This window comes from Pelodiscus sinensis, chromosome 5, assembly GCF_052426305.1.
Source record: "Pelodiscus sinensis isolate ZL-2025 chromosome 5, ASM5242630v1, whole genome shotgun sequence".
Taxonomy (NCBI): Eukaryota; Metazoa; Chordata; order Testudines; family Trionychidae; genus Pelodiscus; species Pelodiscus sinensis.
This window is the reverse complement of record NC_143056.1, coordinates 92,677,069-92,693,562: the sequence shown is the minus strand read 5'-3', so window position 1 is coordinate 92,693,562 and position 16,494 is coordinate 92,677,069.

The following is a 16,494-nucleotide window of genomic DNA, read 5'->3' as shown; positions in this document are numbered from 1 at the left end:
ATATATGGTTTATACAGGCAACATAATACTTGCAAATTACATGTGCTATGTGCCAATAAAATTAGTTTGAGGTACTTATGCATTAGCCCTAGTACAGCTAAACAAACAAAGATTTATACATTAGATCTATCTCCTACATTTTTATAGAGGAAGTCATATTGATTTTCCCCTCTCATAGATTTGCTAATGAAACACAGTATTAGAATGGTAACTACTTTACTACTAAAGATGCCAATATTTTTAGGAATATGTGGAGCTCTGTTCTTGTGTGTCTTGTTCCCAGATTTACATGGTTTTAAGGGTAAAATCTCAGCTGCTGTAAATCAGGGTAGCTGTAGAGCTATGTGGTTGATTATCAGATCCCTAGAGAGAGAGAAGAAAGCAACTGGATATCATTTCTGAGTTGGATTTTTAGTATTGTGGCTTTGTGGTATGGTGTTATATTATATTTTCCATTATACAGGTAAAGTTCCAAATACCTTTGAGTCACTCTATAAATATTTTCACTGGGATATTTCATGAGCTCTTTTTTGAGAATACCCCTTCAATAAGAAATACTGGCACTAGATGGCCCTTGGAGAGGAAAATTTCACTAGGCTCTCTTTCTGAATGGAACTAACCACATAAGGATCTCCCTGTGGAGGAAGTTAAAAGATACAACTTCTACAGCAATGACTCCTGATGCTGACCAACCAGGAGTCAGAATCATAGATGGGACTAGGAAGATGTGTATTGTTCTTCTGCAACCAGCAGTGAATTTGCTAAAGGCTCCAAAGTGGCTTTTGTGTGTGCCCCGCATGTGGTGCAGCCCGTTGTCCAGCACTAATTCTAGACCTTGTTCATTGCATGTCTCTGCCTTCTCCTGCTCAATGCCTGGGTGCTGGACATAATGGTTCCATTCAGGTTGATCTCCTTGCTATAGTGCTCCTACAGTTTAGGTAGCCAGCACAGGAAAGTAAGGAGGCCTCATGCACCACTTCACTCCTCTTCACAGAGACACAGAATGGACTCTATGTATTGAGAGTCCAGTTCATTTAACCATTTCAACATATACTTAACTGTAAGTACTTGCTTAAGTCCTATTGAAGTAAAGGTGATTTAAGCGCAAGCTTGAAGCTAAAAGCACGCGGAACCAGGGTCTAAATGAATAAATAAATATGTTTCTAAAGGTACATTATTAAATACATGTGATAACTTTAATCCATTTATTTTATAAGATTTTTTTACATATATGAAATATGAAGGGGAGAAGTTATCTAGCCTCCACTGAGGCTACATCTACACTACCACAGAAAGTTGACTTAAGGTACACAACTGCAGCTATGTGAATAACCTTAAGTTGAAATATTGTAGGGTCTGCACTGTGGGGGAAAGAGATTGACAGGAGAAACTTTCCTGTCGACTTCCCTTACTCTTCTCATCCAGGGTAGAGTTACAGAGTCAACCAAAAAGTGATCTGTGGTCAATTTGGCATGTCTTTGCTAAACTCTCTAAGGGTATGTCTACACATCAAAGTTAATTCAAACTAACAGCTGTTATTTCAAATTAACTTTAATAGCATCTACACAGGCAAACCGCTATTTTGAAATAAATTCGAAATAGCTATTTTGAAATAAATTTGAAATAGCGGAGGGCTTATTTCGAATTTGGTAAACCTCATTCTACGAGGAATAACACCAAATTTGAAATAGCTAAATCGAAATAGGCACCGTGTAGACACTTATTTTGAAATAGGGGGCCTCCAGCCCTTCCCAGGGTGCACTGGTGGCCACTCTGGGCCAAACCAGGAAACTCTTCTGTTCCCCCGCGCCAGTCTTCGAGCCCTTAAACGGGTAGAGTCTGTTTGGCCATAGGGCCTGTGCCAGCGCCAGGTCTGCCAGCCCAGAGCCTGCAGGCACTGCCTCTAACCAAGTTGCCAGCATGAGCCAGCTAGTCAGTGCCAACCAGCCCTCCATCGCTCCCCCGGAGCAGTCTGGTAGCTCCCAGGAGTCTGCCAGGGGCTGGAAAAATGTGGGCATCTTTCTAGTTCAGTGTGGAGATCATGGACCTCATTGAGGTTTGGGGGGAATCCTCCAACGTCCATGATCTCTGCACTAGATGCAAGAACGTGGCCGTCTACAGACAGATGACTGACAGCCTGGCCACCAAAGAACACATGCGCACCCAGGAGCAGGTGCACATGAAGATAAAAGAGCTGAGGCAGGCCTATGACAGGGCCACAGGGGACAGACCCAGACCCTTTCCCCTACTTTGAGGCCCTGGACCGCATCTTGGGGAGCCGGACAGTCCATGCCCCCCAGGTGGTCATTGACCCTGGGGCAGAGGGCCCTGACCAGGGCACGGAGCAGGAGAAGGAGGACGACAGCCAGGAGTTGCAGGAGCCTGGAGGGAGCATGGTGCTCACCCTGGGCCCCCGAGGCATCACAGCAGCAATTTCACCGCTGTCTTCTGAGGCTGGGGAGGCCTCGACATGTAAGTGCCATCACTGTCCCCTTATGCAGGGCGGGGGGAGAGGAGAGAGGGACCCCAGGGACCACGCGTGTGGACCTTGCTGAGCATGGATCATGCATCAACCTGTGCATGTGCCGTGCCAGCTGGGGCATGTGGTCCCAGCTGGCTGCCACACAGGGGCCGTGGCTTATTATCCACACACATGTATGTATGTATGTATGAAGGCACATGACATGCTCTGTACCCCGAGGAGGGACACTGCACCATGCCGTCCCTCCATAAACCCCCTCTACCCAGAGGCAGGCCATATCCTCCCCCCTGACACCCACACTATATACAGCACAGGGGCATGGGTACAGTCCCGGGCCAGCTTACACTCCTGGGGATAGCAGGACATGATGGTGCAGAGACCTGCCATCCTCACCTTGCAGAGTGGGGCTGGGCTTCACCCACTGTGTCCCCAGGGGTAACTCACCACCTCTCTGGTTTCTCCACAGCTGCACCAGCTGCGAGTGCAGGGTACACCACCCTGCCTAGGACATCCTCCCACACCCGGGCCAGCAGGCTCACCCGGAACCAGGAGAGATACCAACGGCAGCACCTGGGGTTACTGCAAAGGCAGGTCCATAGCCAGGAGCACTGGGTGCAGGAAGACTTCCAGCTGCAGTGGGAGAGCTTGTGGGAGCTGCGTGAACAGGGTGGTCCGCGACCACCTGCAGACCATGGCGCAGAGATTGCTGCCTGCTGCTGCTCCAGCCCCTGCTGCTGCTCCAGCTATCGCTCCTCCTCCCACTCCTGCTCTCCTTCCCTCTTCTTCCTCCCGTCTGCCCCCTCTCCATATCCACTTCCCCCCAGGGACGCCGAAGCCCCCACACCCACAGTGCTGGGATACAAGTGGGCCAACAAAACTCCCAACCCTGAGCTTCTCCTTCCCCTTTCTCCCCTTGCCTCCCACTTCCAGCTCCCTGCTCCCAGGTATCCTCCTCCCCTCTCCCACCCTCATCCCCCCTCACCCCAGTTCTGGTCAATAAAGAAAGGGGTTTTTTTGGCAAGATGTGTTTTTATTTGACATCAGGAAGGGGGGTTAGGGAAGAGAAAGTGGAAAGACGTGAGGGTAAAATAATGCACAAGGCCCCAGTGGGGCATGCCAGGGAGACTTCACTCCTTCATATGGAAGCTCTCCCACAGGGCCTCCCAGCTACTGGTAGCCCCCCGATGGACCTCCCGGCTGGCAGCTGTGCAGTGCTGCTTGTACAGGTCAGCCAAATGGTTGGCCTCTGCCATCCAGCCTGGCAGGAAAGCCGCCTCCTTCTGCTCACACAAATTGTGCAGCACACAGCATGCCGCCACCAAGTGCAGAATATTCCTCTTGGAAAGGTCAAGATGGGTTAGGGGGCATTGAAATCAGGCCTTCAGCTGGCCAAAGGCTCCCTCCACCACAATGCGGGCCCTGCTGAGCCTGGCATTAAAAGCCTGCCGGGAGGGGTTGAGCTGTCCCATGTAGGGCTTCATGAGCTAGGAGTGTAGCGTGTAGGCCGCATTCCACACCAGGCACACAGGCATGTCTATATTCCTGACACTGATGTGGCGGTCGGGGAAGAAGCTACTAGTGTGCAGCCTCTGGCACACGGAGGAGTTGTGGTACACCCGCGCGTCATGTGCTTTGCCAGACCAGCCCACGTTGATGTCCAGAAAGTGGCTTCGGCAGTCAGGCACGGCCTGCCATCCAGCCTGGCAGGATGACCAAGAAGTACTCCTTCCGGTTAATGTAGAAGGAGACCTGGTGTTCTGGGGCACGGATGGGGGTGTGCATCCCATCAATTGCCCCCCCCCCCGTCCCGCAGTTGGGGAAGGCCAGGGTACCAAACCTCTCAATGACTGTGTCCAAATCTCTGAGGCATACGACTCTGCGGAGCAGCACTCTGTTGATGGCCTTGACCACCTGCAGAGGGACACACCTCTGTAATCCTGGCCACCGTGGGCAGTCTGTAGTGTGGCTGGGACAGACCAAACCCTCCTGTGGAGGGGAATTGCACCCCCCCAGGGCATCCCATCCCCTCCTCGCAACCCCCCCCACTCGCCACAGTGGCCGGAGACTGCCATATCTGCATGAGCACTGCTCCAATGGTGGACCTCCCCATGACGAACTGGTTCCCCATGGATCGGTAGCTATCCGGCATGGAGAGCTTCCAGAGGGCGATGCCCACATGCTTCTGGAGGGGAATGGTGGGCCTCCTATCATCGCAGAGCAGGGGCAAGCCACTCACAGAGCTCAAGGAAAGTGTCTTCCTTCATCCTGAAGTTCTGGGTCCACTGTTGGTCTCCCCAGCGCTTTAGAACGATGTGGTCCCACCAGTCGCTGCTGGTGTTCAGACACCAGATGTAGCGGGGCACACTGGCGTCCAGCAGCTGTTCTTCCACAGCCCCCAGGGGAGTCCAGAAGAGGACCTGGGGGTTGGGCTGCCACAGAAGCTGCCTGGCAGTCTCCAGCACTTGCTGCCAGGCTTGCAGCAAGCTATCCAAAATGAGCACCAGACTGCCCAGAGGCAACTCTGGCTCCATGGTGCCGAGTGCTGTGGTGTCCCTAGTCAGGGCAACCAAAGCAATCAGAGAAAAAAATGCTTTGCTGTCCCTCAGTGAGGTAGGCAAGCAAGCAGGAAAACCTGAGAACCAGCTGTCAGGAGGGGTCCCTTTAAGCACAAGCCTCAGATAGCCTCAGGCAGCAGCCACACAAAGCAACTATTGACCTTATGCCCTGCTAGAACTGCTTTCAGCTGCCCTTAAATGCGAATCAGCGTCCAATCAGTGTAGACGTGCTATTTCAAAATAGCAAAATGCTATTTCGAAATGCGTTTTGTGTGTAGACTTGTTATTTCGAAATAACTTATTTCAAATTAACTATTTCGAAATACGATATTTTGAAATAACACTGTAGTGTAGACATACCCTAAGTCAACCTCTGGTGGCTCGATCTCATCACATTGATCCCTGTGGTAATGTGGATGTAGCCTGTGAATGAAATACTACATCCTCCACCACATTATTTTGGGGTATATAGACTTAGGTCCCGGTCCTGCAAAGATTTATGTACGTGTTTAATTTCACACACTGAAAGCAGCGCCATTGACTTCAGTGGGACTATAATAGCAACCCAGTCACAGAGCTATGCACCAGTTTAAATCTTTACAAGTCTGAGACCTTATTACATTGTTTCACAATTCTAGGTTTTATTACTTTTTTAATTTGACTTGTGTTTAATGAAAGAGTGAACTGCATCATACCTATAATCATAACTGAAATCCTTAGTATGCATAATCAGAATAAATTTTCCCAGCCTTTTGTTCTCTTTAGTTTCAAGAAACAAGATATGACTAGGTTGCCAAATTTTGCTGAAGTATTTAAGTAGGTTTGCTGATACTAAAATGTAATAGATTTACTGTAGAAATGCCTGCTATTTAATTAGCATCTCTCTTTCTAACCTGAAGTGGCTCTATCCTGAAATTTTTATTGTATGCTATAAAAATCAATAGGTTGTTGAGGTTGTTGCTGTCAGAAGACAGCATATTCTCCAGATATTATTCTGAAATAATTATAAGAAAGAAAGAAAGAAAGAAAGAAAGAAAGAAAGAAAGAAAGAAAGAAAGAAAGACCCAGACCAAGAGACCCAAATGTACATTGACAAAATGAGCACTCAATCTCTCACACAAAGTAAATAGGATTTTTTTCCTCTCTATATTGAGATAACACATGGCACCCAAAAATTACAATTATTTCCACAAGCTATCCTATTTGTTGCATTGAAATGCACATATTTCTAAAGTGAATTAGAATTTAACTATTTCAGTAGAATTGGAAATAGACAAAATTTCTCAAGCCTGTCTTTATATCTTACTTATTGACTTTCAAGTATTTGTCCAGTCTATGCCTTAATTATTTTTAACACAATATGACTTTATTAATGACAGGCTGGGTTGAACTCAGAAAAATAATGGTTCTCTCCTGCCATATTCATTTAAGTTGTCAAAATGGTACCCCAAAATGAGACATCAAGTGTAGTATTCAGTTCATAATATAATCATCCGTCTTTATTCTTGTGTTCCTTGATCCCAGTGAAATAATTGAGAATTGATACTTAACTGTTTGGCTTTAGCATCCCATTAAAAGAAATAAGGGGAGTGCATGTTTCTTACAGTTCTTGTTTTCTGTTGTCTGCAGACTCGGGCAGACATATCTTCATTGATTTACACTTACGTCCCAGCCTAAAGTTTATTTTTAAAACTACATTTTAATCACAGCCTAGATTTTTCAGCTCTAAGAACTGGGGCCAAATGATATTGACTTACTAAGACATAGAAAGCCAGCTTGTTAGACTTCTGATGACAGATATTTAGATAGAACTACTTCAGCTATCGTAAGACATGTGCAAAGATTCAAACTTACCAGTGGTCCCCAACCTTTAGAGTCTCCCAGGTGCTCGGGAGGTGGGGGCCACTCACGCGCTGGGCGCCCGGGGGTGGGGCCGCGTGTCCGGGGGCACACCAGGGTACTGGGATGCCCTTGCACCCGGCGCCGGCGTGTGCCCTAGGGCCAGGGCTGGGGCCACCCGAGCGCCTTTTGCCATGGGCCTGGGGCCAGCGCTGCCTCCCGAGCTGCGTGCCTGGGGCCGGCACTGGTGCCGCTTGAGCACCACGCGCCCGAGCGCCCGCATGTGCCCCGGGGTTGGGGCTGCCCGAGCGCCGCGCACCAATGCCGGTGCATGTCGCGTGCCTAGGGCCGGCGCCTCCTGTGCGCCGGGGGCGTGGCCGGCCCAGGTTGTCGGCGGGCGCACATGAATGCCCCAGCGGGTGCCATGGCTCCCGCGGGCACCGCGTTGGGGACCACTGAAACTTACAGTCCTAAAATAGGCAAAATTGATGTCAGTGGGGCTTTTCTCCTTTAGGGTACACTGACTCAATAAATGTCTCTTTTCGGGACTGCACTTTAGCACATATCTTAAAGCTGTCTTGAATAGGGAAGGAATTAAACATACGTTGAAGCAGTTACCTGATTTGGAGGCCAAGATTTGAGGAAAAGACCCTGAGACACCAAACCCAAACTTATTTTTTCATTTGATTACAAAAGAGTTCCAGAGGAACACTTTTTTCCCCATTGGAACTTCTTCCTGCACTTTCAGTGCTGCAAGAACTGGCAATATTTTAGAGTCTCCTGCCAATCATCTGCAAAGTCAGCAGGTGTATTGCTTTATCCACTTTCCTACCATCTTGTGGGTGTGAGTTTACTTATAGGAAGTGCATAATGTCATTTCCTTTGCACCTGTCAATCTGGTGCTGACAGCTACTTCAAAGATGAATTAAAAATGGTGTTTGTTTTCAGTTGCAATTTTGTACAGGGTCATACGAAAAGGGATTTTTACTTACTACATCATCTCCTCTTTCTGCTGGAACAGTGGGGAACTATTTTCATAAGATTACAGTATATGTTATTAGAAGCTGGGAGAAAATGATACATTGTCCTAGATTGCCCTTGAAATCCTGGCCCCATTAAAGTCCCTTGACCTCAGTATATGTTCTTCTAATACAAAGGAAGATGATGAGAAACAGCAACTTCTACTCTTTTAAAGGATAAAGATTGTTATATCTCATATGTTAGAATTAATATTCTAATCTTCTTGCCTTTTTTTTACTAGGCTATGGATCATTACTCTCTTCTCTCTGCCACACCAAAAAAGTAAATTTTACCTCTGCTACCTGTTCAGAATATCTCTATGGGTACATCTACACTACAATGTTAATTCAAACTAACTTAGTTCGAATTAGTTAATTCGAACTAAGCTAATTTGAACTAACGGATCCAGACTAAAAAACTAGTTCGAATTAGCGTTTTGCTAATTCGAACTAGCATGTCCACATTAAGTGGACCCTGAACCAGGCTTAAGGATGGCCGGAAGCAGTGCTGGCAGGGCATCAGAGGAGGACTTAGAGCGTGGAGATGCTGTCTCAGGCTAGCCGAGGGCTGTGCTTAAAGGGACCCGACCCCCACCCCGGACAGACAGTTCTCAGGGGTGTCCTGCTTGCAAAGCAGTCCTGGCTTGGATTGCCCGGAGTACCCACACTGGGCACATCACAGCACTCAGCCATCAGCCCGGCTGCACTTGCCGCAGGCTGCCATCTGGGGAGAGGGGGCAATTGGGGGGCTGCAGGAGAGCTTCCACCCCCAGAAGCCCGCAGAGCCAGCCCAGTCCTCCCCATTGGGGGCACGTACCCCATTCCTCCCTCACCTCCTTCCACTTACCCTTCCCTAGCCCCTCTTCTTGATGTACAAAATAAAGGACAATTGTGTTCAAAAATGGAATCTCTCTTTATTGAACAAAACTGGGGGAGACTGGGAAAAGGAGGTGGGAGAGGGGAAGAGAAAGGGTGGGAGAGGGGAGGGCAACTACAATGATCAGGGGTTGGGAACAGGTCCCATATGAAGAGAGGCTAAAGAGACTGGGACTTTTCAGCTTAGAAAAGAGGAGACGGAGGGGGGACAGGATAGAGGTCTCTAAAAGCAGGAGTTGGGTGGAGAGGGTGCATACAGAAAAGTTCTTCATTAGTTCCCATAAAGAAGGACTAGAGGACACCAAAGGAAAGGAATGGGTAGCAGGCTTCAAACTAGTAACAGAAAGTTGTTCTTCACAAAGCAAAGAGTCAACCTGTGGAACTCCTTGCTGCAGGAGGCTGTGAAGGCTAGAACTAGAACAGAGTTTAAAGGGAAGTGAGATCAAGTCATGGAGGTTGGGTCCATGGAGTGGTATTAGCCAGGGGGTAGGAGTGGTGTCCCTGCCCAAGGTTTGTGGAAGGCTGGAGAGGGATGGCACAAGACAAATGGCTTGGTCACTGTCTTCGGTCCATCCCCTCCAGGGTCCCTAGGGTTGGCCGCTGTTGGCAGACAGGCTACTAGGCTAGATGGACCTTTGGTCTGACCCAGGACGGCCATTGTAAGCTCAGGGCTCAGGGTCGGGGGTCTCAGTGGACCACCTTGATTTTCATGCACACCTGCTCCTGGGTGGCCAGGCTGGCAGCTCTCCTGCCCTAGCTGGCCAGTTTCCTGTGCCTAGTGTGGAGGTCGTGGACAAGGTCCACGATGTCCGCACTAGCCCAGGCGGGTGCCTGCCTCTTGCGGTCCCGGGCAAGCTCCCGGGAGCCGCTAGCCTGGTCCCGGGAAGAGGGGGAGGACTGGGAGGCATCGGGTGGGTGGCTCGATCCGTGCCAGGTGCATTGTCTTCTGGCTGTGTGCTGGCATTCTTGCACCTGGCACGGGCACCGTAGCCAGCCCGTGCCCCTTTAAGAGGTCCGGGGCCGGGAGGGGGGCAGACGATTTTCCCTGGTGTTGGCCAGAGTGGCCACCAGGGAAACCTGGGGAGGGCTAGCCTCCCACTAGTTCGAATTAAGGGGCTACACACCCCTTAATTCGAACTAGCTAGTTCGAACTAGGCTTAATCCTTGTAAAATGAGGTTTTCCTAGTTCGAACTAAGCGCTCCGCTAGTTCGAATTAAATTCGAACTAGCGGAGCGCTAGTGTAGCACCTATTAAAGTTAGTTCGAACTAACGTCCATTAGTTTGAACTAACTTTGTAGTGTAGACATACCCTATGTAATCAGTAGTCCTATAGCACCTTAAAGACTATAGGATCATGAGCTTTCTTAGCTAGGACCCACTTCATCAGATGAGTTGGAGTGGAAATAACAGAATCATATATATGTAGATGTACCTGTCAATTGTAGGACCCATGTTAATGAAGCTAATTAAGTGGGCTGGATGTATTCCATTCATAGCTATTGATGTGAAAATGCAAATGTTAAAGGCAGGGGAAATTGGCTTTATAGTGCATTAACCAGTTAATGTCTCTATTCAAGCCCAGGGTAACAGTGTCAGATTTGTAAATGAATTCCAGTTCAGTAGTCTCTCTCTTTGATTGGGTGGTGAAATTCCTTTGTAGAAGAATGACTTCTTTTAAATCCATGACTGAGGAACCAAATAAGTTGAAATGTTCTCCTACAAAGGTTTCTCTGTGTTACCATTCTTGATGTATGTTTTGTGTTCATTTATCTCTTGGAGTGGAGACTGTCCATTTTGGCCAATATACATAGCAGAGGGATATTGCTGGCACCTGATGGCATATATCACATTAAAGGATGTGCAGTTGTATGAGCCACTGATGTTATGACTTTTGTGCTTAAGTCCTGTGATGGTATCACTTGTATAGCTATATGGACAGTGTTAGCAACAGTGTTTGTTGCAGGGGTAGGTTCCAGAGGGAGTGTATCTGAGGTATGGTGTATGGCTGCTGGAAAGTATTTGCTTCAGGTTGGGAGGTTGTCTGTAGGCGAGGATTGGCTTGTCTCCCAAGGCCTGTGAGAGTGATGGATTTTCTTCCAGTGTAGGTTGTAGATTGTCAATGATGTGCTGGAGGGATTTAAGCTGGGGGCTATACATGATGACCAGAGGTGGTCTGTTATTTTCTTTGTTGGCTCTGTCTTGAAGTACTTGTCTTCCAGGTACTTGTCTGGCACGGTCATTCCATTTCCTCACTTCCCCAGGTGGGTATTTAAGTTTTAAGAATGTCCGATAAAGATCTTGTAGGTGTTTGTCTATGCAATCAGATTTCTTGGAGCCAAGCTGTAAGGTTCAAATGCTATTTTAAAGTGTCAGCTGAACTTGTTATGTTTCTTCTGACTTCAGAAAGATATGTACAAAAAGGTTCCAGACTAGATGATATTCTTGAATGGGCTCCTATTTCTTGATTTGTAAAGCACATAAGCACACGAGGCACTTTAAACATATGAGTAGTCATAATTAAATTAAGGAAATTACTCAGTAATTTAAAGCCCCAGTCCTGCATCAAGACTAGCTAGAAAGGATCCTTGATTTGCTAGAGAGGAATTCTCAATGATTTCAATAAGATTCTCCAAATGTGCAGAGGTCTGGGCTAGCTTTTATCTGATAGAAAAGTGAAGGTTTTTGGATCACCATTAGGAAAAACTAAGGTTTCTGTTACTATTGTGGTTCATTGACACACACACAAAAAGTGAACCATGACTTGACTAAGAGTCATTATGATGCTTTTTTGTGATATGACATAATAGAAGAGGAGCCAGACAGGGTCTCCAGCTGGTAGAGGCAGAAGCAGCCAAAAAAAGAACTAGTGATCCTTGGAGAACTCCCTGAAACTTTGAGTGGAATTCATTTGTATTTTGCCGATAGGCCCAGGGGCTGGATGCAGTCCCAGGCTTGCCTGGATCCAGCCCCTGAGGCTCGGGGTACTTCCCCCAACATTTTAGGAAAGCAGCAGGTGTTGCCATAGCTCTGGTAGACAACTATTGGATTAGTTGGTAATGCCCTCATTTTTTGAGGAGTAACTTTAGTTCGATCTAAGGTATTTGGTTTGAACTAACATGTCCCGGTGCGCACTTTCACTTTCAAAACAGCTGTTGATCGGAGTAACACGCCAGTGAGATTATGCTAATGAAGCGTGGGATATTTAAATCCCCGCTTCATTGACTCTTTAGAATGCCTACATTTGCATCCCTAGTTCGAACTAGGGCGCAAGTGTAGACATATCCTTAAATAGTTTATATTTGTGATAGGTAAGACAAAGGGGGAGGGGACAGGGAAACAGAGGCTGAAAGAGGAAATCAAGGTCATATAGCAGTGGCAGAACTTGTAACAACCCAGGTTTCCTGATTTATGGGCCAGTGCCTGTCCACTTAACTACACTATACATTGACTGTAAAATACAATAATAAACAAATTACAGGCTTATCATAGTTATTTCAATCTAAAATAACATGTCTGGAACTAATGAATTACAATACTTAGGAATTTAGTAGGTGGTTCATGATATAATCATTGTCAACTACCATAGTAATCTTAAGAGCATTTAATTACTGTTTTAGTATTCATTATTTTAATGACAAATGATAGTTCAGGTCTGTTAAATGTTGATTGTTTTGTTTCCATGGGGTCTTTATCACAAATAGTAAATTATATTCATTTTCTTTTCAGACCCATTGTGTATTTGGATTTCAACTAGTTTTGTTCATAATCATAGAATCATAGAATACGAGAACTGGAAGGGCCTCAAGAGGTCATCAAGTCTAATTTCCTGCCTTCATGGCAGAACCAAGCTCTTCTAGATCATCCCTGAGGCTACATCTATACTGCAATTTTTTGCTGCAGAAAATATGCTAATGAGGGAGTCATTAGCATAAGTTGTGATCTCATTTGCATATTTTCCGCCGATCCATTTTTTTCGCTAGGGGTTTTTGTGCAAAAACAAGCAGTGTGAATGTTTCCTTTTTGTGCAAAACCATGTTTTGTGCAAGATTGGTATACCTGCTTTTTTGAGGCATAAGGATCTTGTGCAAAAACGGGATTTTTGCGCAAAAAGGAAATGTCCACACTGCTTTTTTTCACACAAAAACCCCTAGCGAAAAAATGGATAGGCAGAAAATATGCAATTGAGATCGCGATGTATGCTAATGAATACCTCATTAGCATATTTTCTGCCTCAAAAACTTGCAGTGTAGGCATAGCCTGACAGATGTCTATATAACCTTCTCTTAAATATCTCCAGTGATGGAGATTCCACAACATCCATAGGCAATTAATTTCAGTGCTTAATCACCCTGAGGTTATGTCTATACTTCATTCTTCTTTTGAAAGAGGAATGCAAATGCAGACATGTGAAATTGCAAATGAAGCGGAGATTTAAATATCCCGTGCTTCATTTGCATAATTGTGTTATGGTGCTATTTCGAAATAGCACCATAACACAATTTCAAGAGAAAAAACAGGGTTATTTCGAGATAAAACCCTTCCTTTGATAAAACCCCTCATTTTTTGAGACATACCCTGACAGTTAAGAAGGTTTTCCTGATGTCCAACCTAGACCTACCTTGCTGCAATTTAAGTGCATTGATTTTAGTCCTATCATGAGAGGTCAAGGAGAACAATTTTTCTCCCTCCTTCTTGTAACATTCTTTTAGGTATCTGAAAACAGCTATCATGTCCCCTCTCGATCTTCTCTTTTCTAAACTAAACAAACCCAATTCTTTCATTCTCTCTTCATAGTCATGTTCTCTAGACCTTTAATAATTTTTCTTGCTCTTTTCTGGACCCTCTCCAATTTCTCCACATCTTTCTTCAAATATTTTACCCAGAACTGGACACAACACTCCAGGGCTATGTCTATATTCGCGGCTTCTTGTACGAGTAATATGCAAATGAGGCTAAGTGTGGAATATCGTTGAGCCTCATTTGCATAACTAATGAGCCACCACTTTCTTTCAGAAGAGGCTCTTGCACAAGAAGGAGAGTCTACATTTGAGAGCATTTGAAATGAACAATGTCTGTGATTTATAGAAGGTCCACATCTTGTTAATATACAAAGAAAGCACTCTCTGATCATCTAGGCTGTGTCTACATTGGCACCCTTTTCCGGAAAAGGGATGCTAATGAGACCAGTCAGAATTGCAAATGCCGCGGGGGATTTAAATATCCCCAGCGGCATTTGCATGAACATGGCTGCCGCTTTTTTCCGGCTCGGGGCTTTGCTGGAAAAAAGCGCCAGTCTAAACAGGAATCTTTTGGAAAATAAAGTCTTTTCCGGAAGATCCTTTATTCCTGATTTTAAGAGGATTAAGGGATCTTCTGGAAAAGGCTTTATTTTCCAAAAGATCCCGTCTAGACTGGCGCTTTTCTCCGGCAAAGCCCCGAGCTGGAAAAAAGCGGCAGCCATGTTCATGCAAATGCCGCGGGGGATATTTAAATCCCCCGCGGCATTTGCAATTCCGACTTGTCTCATTAGCATCCCTTTTCCGGAAAAGGGTGCCAATGTAGACACAGCCCTAAGGATAGCATCTTCTTGTGAGGCACAAGGCTTTGGATAAAACATGGGGAGAGAAATAGGTTAATTGATGGGGAAATAGGAGCAGACTTTAGGCAAGAAGGACGGGGGAGGGTCAAGTATGACCTTGTTTCTATGGAATATTATGTAGGGAAATGCTTCTGTGAGGGCACCAAGTTCACTAGCTCTTCTTGAGCTCAGCCTTGATGGTTGATGTAAAATGTCATAGTAACATTGTCAGTGAGGATGCAAACCATATAGCCACTAATGTCCAAGAGAAAGTGCTCACATGCACTGCCCTCTGCGTATAGGTCCAGCAAGTTGATATGGAGACAGGATTCATGAGCAGACCATCTGCCCTGAGCAAAGTGGTACTGCAAGTGTGCATCTTATCCAAGAGGGAAATGTCTGTAGTAATCTGTATGGAGGTCTATGCCTGGTGGGATGGGACACCCGCAAGAAGGTTTTCAGGACTGGTCCACCACCGCAATGAAGCAAGGACCTTTTGGGGAACTGAAGCCTGCCTGCATACATGGTGTTTGGGTGAGGTGTATACTGAGAAGAGCCAGTGCTGAAGGCAACGAAAGTGCAGACGTGCGTGCCAGACCATGTATGTTGTGATGGCCATGTGGCCCATTAACTGGAGGCAGGTATGTACTGGTATGATGGGGCTGGATGCCATGACTGAAACAAGGTTCCTTATGATGTGGAAATGCTGGTGTCAAAGATATGACCAAGCTGTTGTGGAATCCAGACGAGCTCCTATGAACTCTAGAGATGGGGTAGAGCATAGAGTCAATTTCTGTTCATTTATGATGAGACTGAGAGATTCAGAGAGCCTCTTGGTAAAAAGCACCATGTCTTTTGTGACTTGGCAGGAGGACTTTGTATGAGGCAATCATCCAGGTATGGAAAAATCAGCTTGGCGATGTAGATAGACTACGACAATGGCCACAGTCTTCGAGAAGTCTGCCAGAGTCTTCACATGCCGCGATTTCGGTTCCACAGCTAATGTGGCATGGGAGTGCCCGGTTTATCTCCTGTACTGACTCTGGGAGATAGGGAAAGGGCTAGAGAGACCTTTCTCTTCATGGGTGGCTTTGATGAAGGGGAGCCCACCCATCTCATTTGTGTATTGGCAGACTCAGACTAGCTGCTATCATCCAGGGCTCCCAGAAGCTCCAGAGCCTTACTGGAGTAGCATGTGGAGATGCAGCTCCTTCTCCCTGTGTGCTCTGGCTGTGAGGCTACAGCAGTGGACACATTTCTGGGTGGTGTGTCTCTCTCCCAGGCATTGGATGCAGGAAGAATGTCCATCCGAGGCTGGCATAAGGTTGTGACATGATGCATTTCTTAAATCTGGGAGAACCCGACATTAAGTCAAACAGGCTCAGCACTCTCTGTACACTGAGGCGGCTTCGTTTGTCCTTTATGTTCTGTTGGTCTATTTTTTTCTTCTTTTGTTTCCTGTTTTGTTTTGTTTTTTAAATAGGAGGAAGCATCCGGAAAGGCTGCAATGGGATGTGTTCTTTTTGAGAGATGTTTATGAGTGGAGTTTGCTTCAACTATATACACGAAGGAAAAACAAAGTTTTTTTGGAGGATAAGGGGGTAACTAATGAATTAAGCTAAACAGTCAATAGGGATTTTTTTTAACTAACGCTAACTCTATTTTCTTATCAATGGGTAGCTGACGAGAAAGAGACAGATCGAGCTCTGTCTGTGACCAAGAGCAGTAACAAAGGAACTAAGGGGAGTCGGGCCATGTGCACAAAGTGTAAGGTGCAAATGGCACAAGCTGCTAACCGTGTATGCATGGCCTGATATAATACTGCTAAGAAAAAAATTCTGATCTGTGGTGCCAGGATGACCTGACACCAGCAGTGGAGCACCCATAGGGACATCACTCGAAGAAGAACGAATGTTGTCCAAAGTTACGTCTGCCCATTAGGGAGCCTACCGTCAACTCAGAGAGTGAGGCAATGTGGGCAGCTTTGCATTCTGGGCTATGTTCACAGTGCCTGCTGCAACCAAAACTCTGCAGTAGATGGTTAGAGGGCCTCATGTTGCCAGTGTCCCATAAGGCACTCGTCTAGTCCTTCCCTCCTTGTGTGAGATAAAGAAGAAGCAGTGTCCTTGCACCTTTTGGTGCCC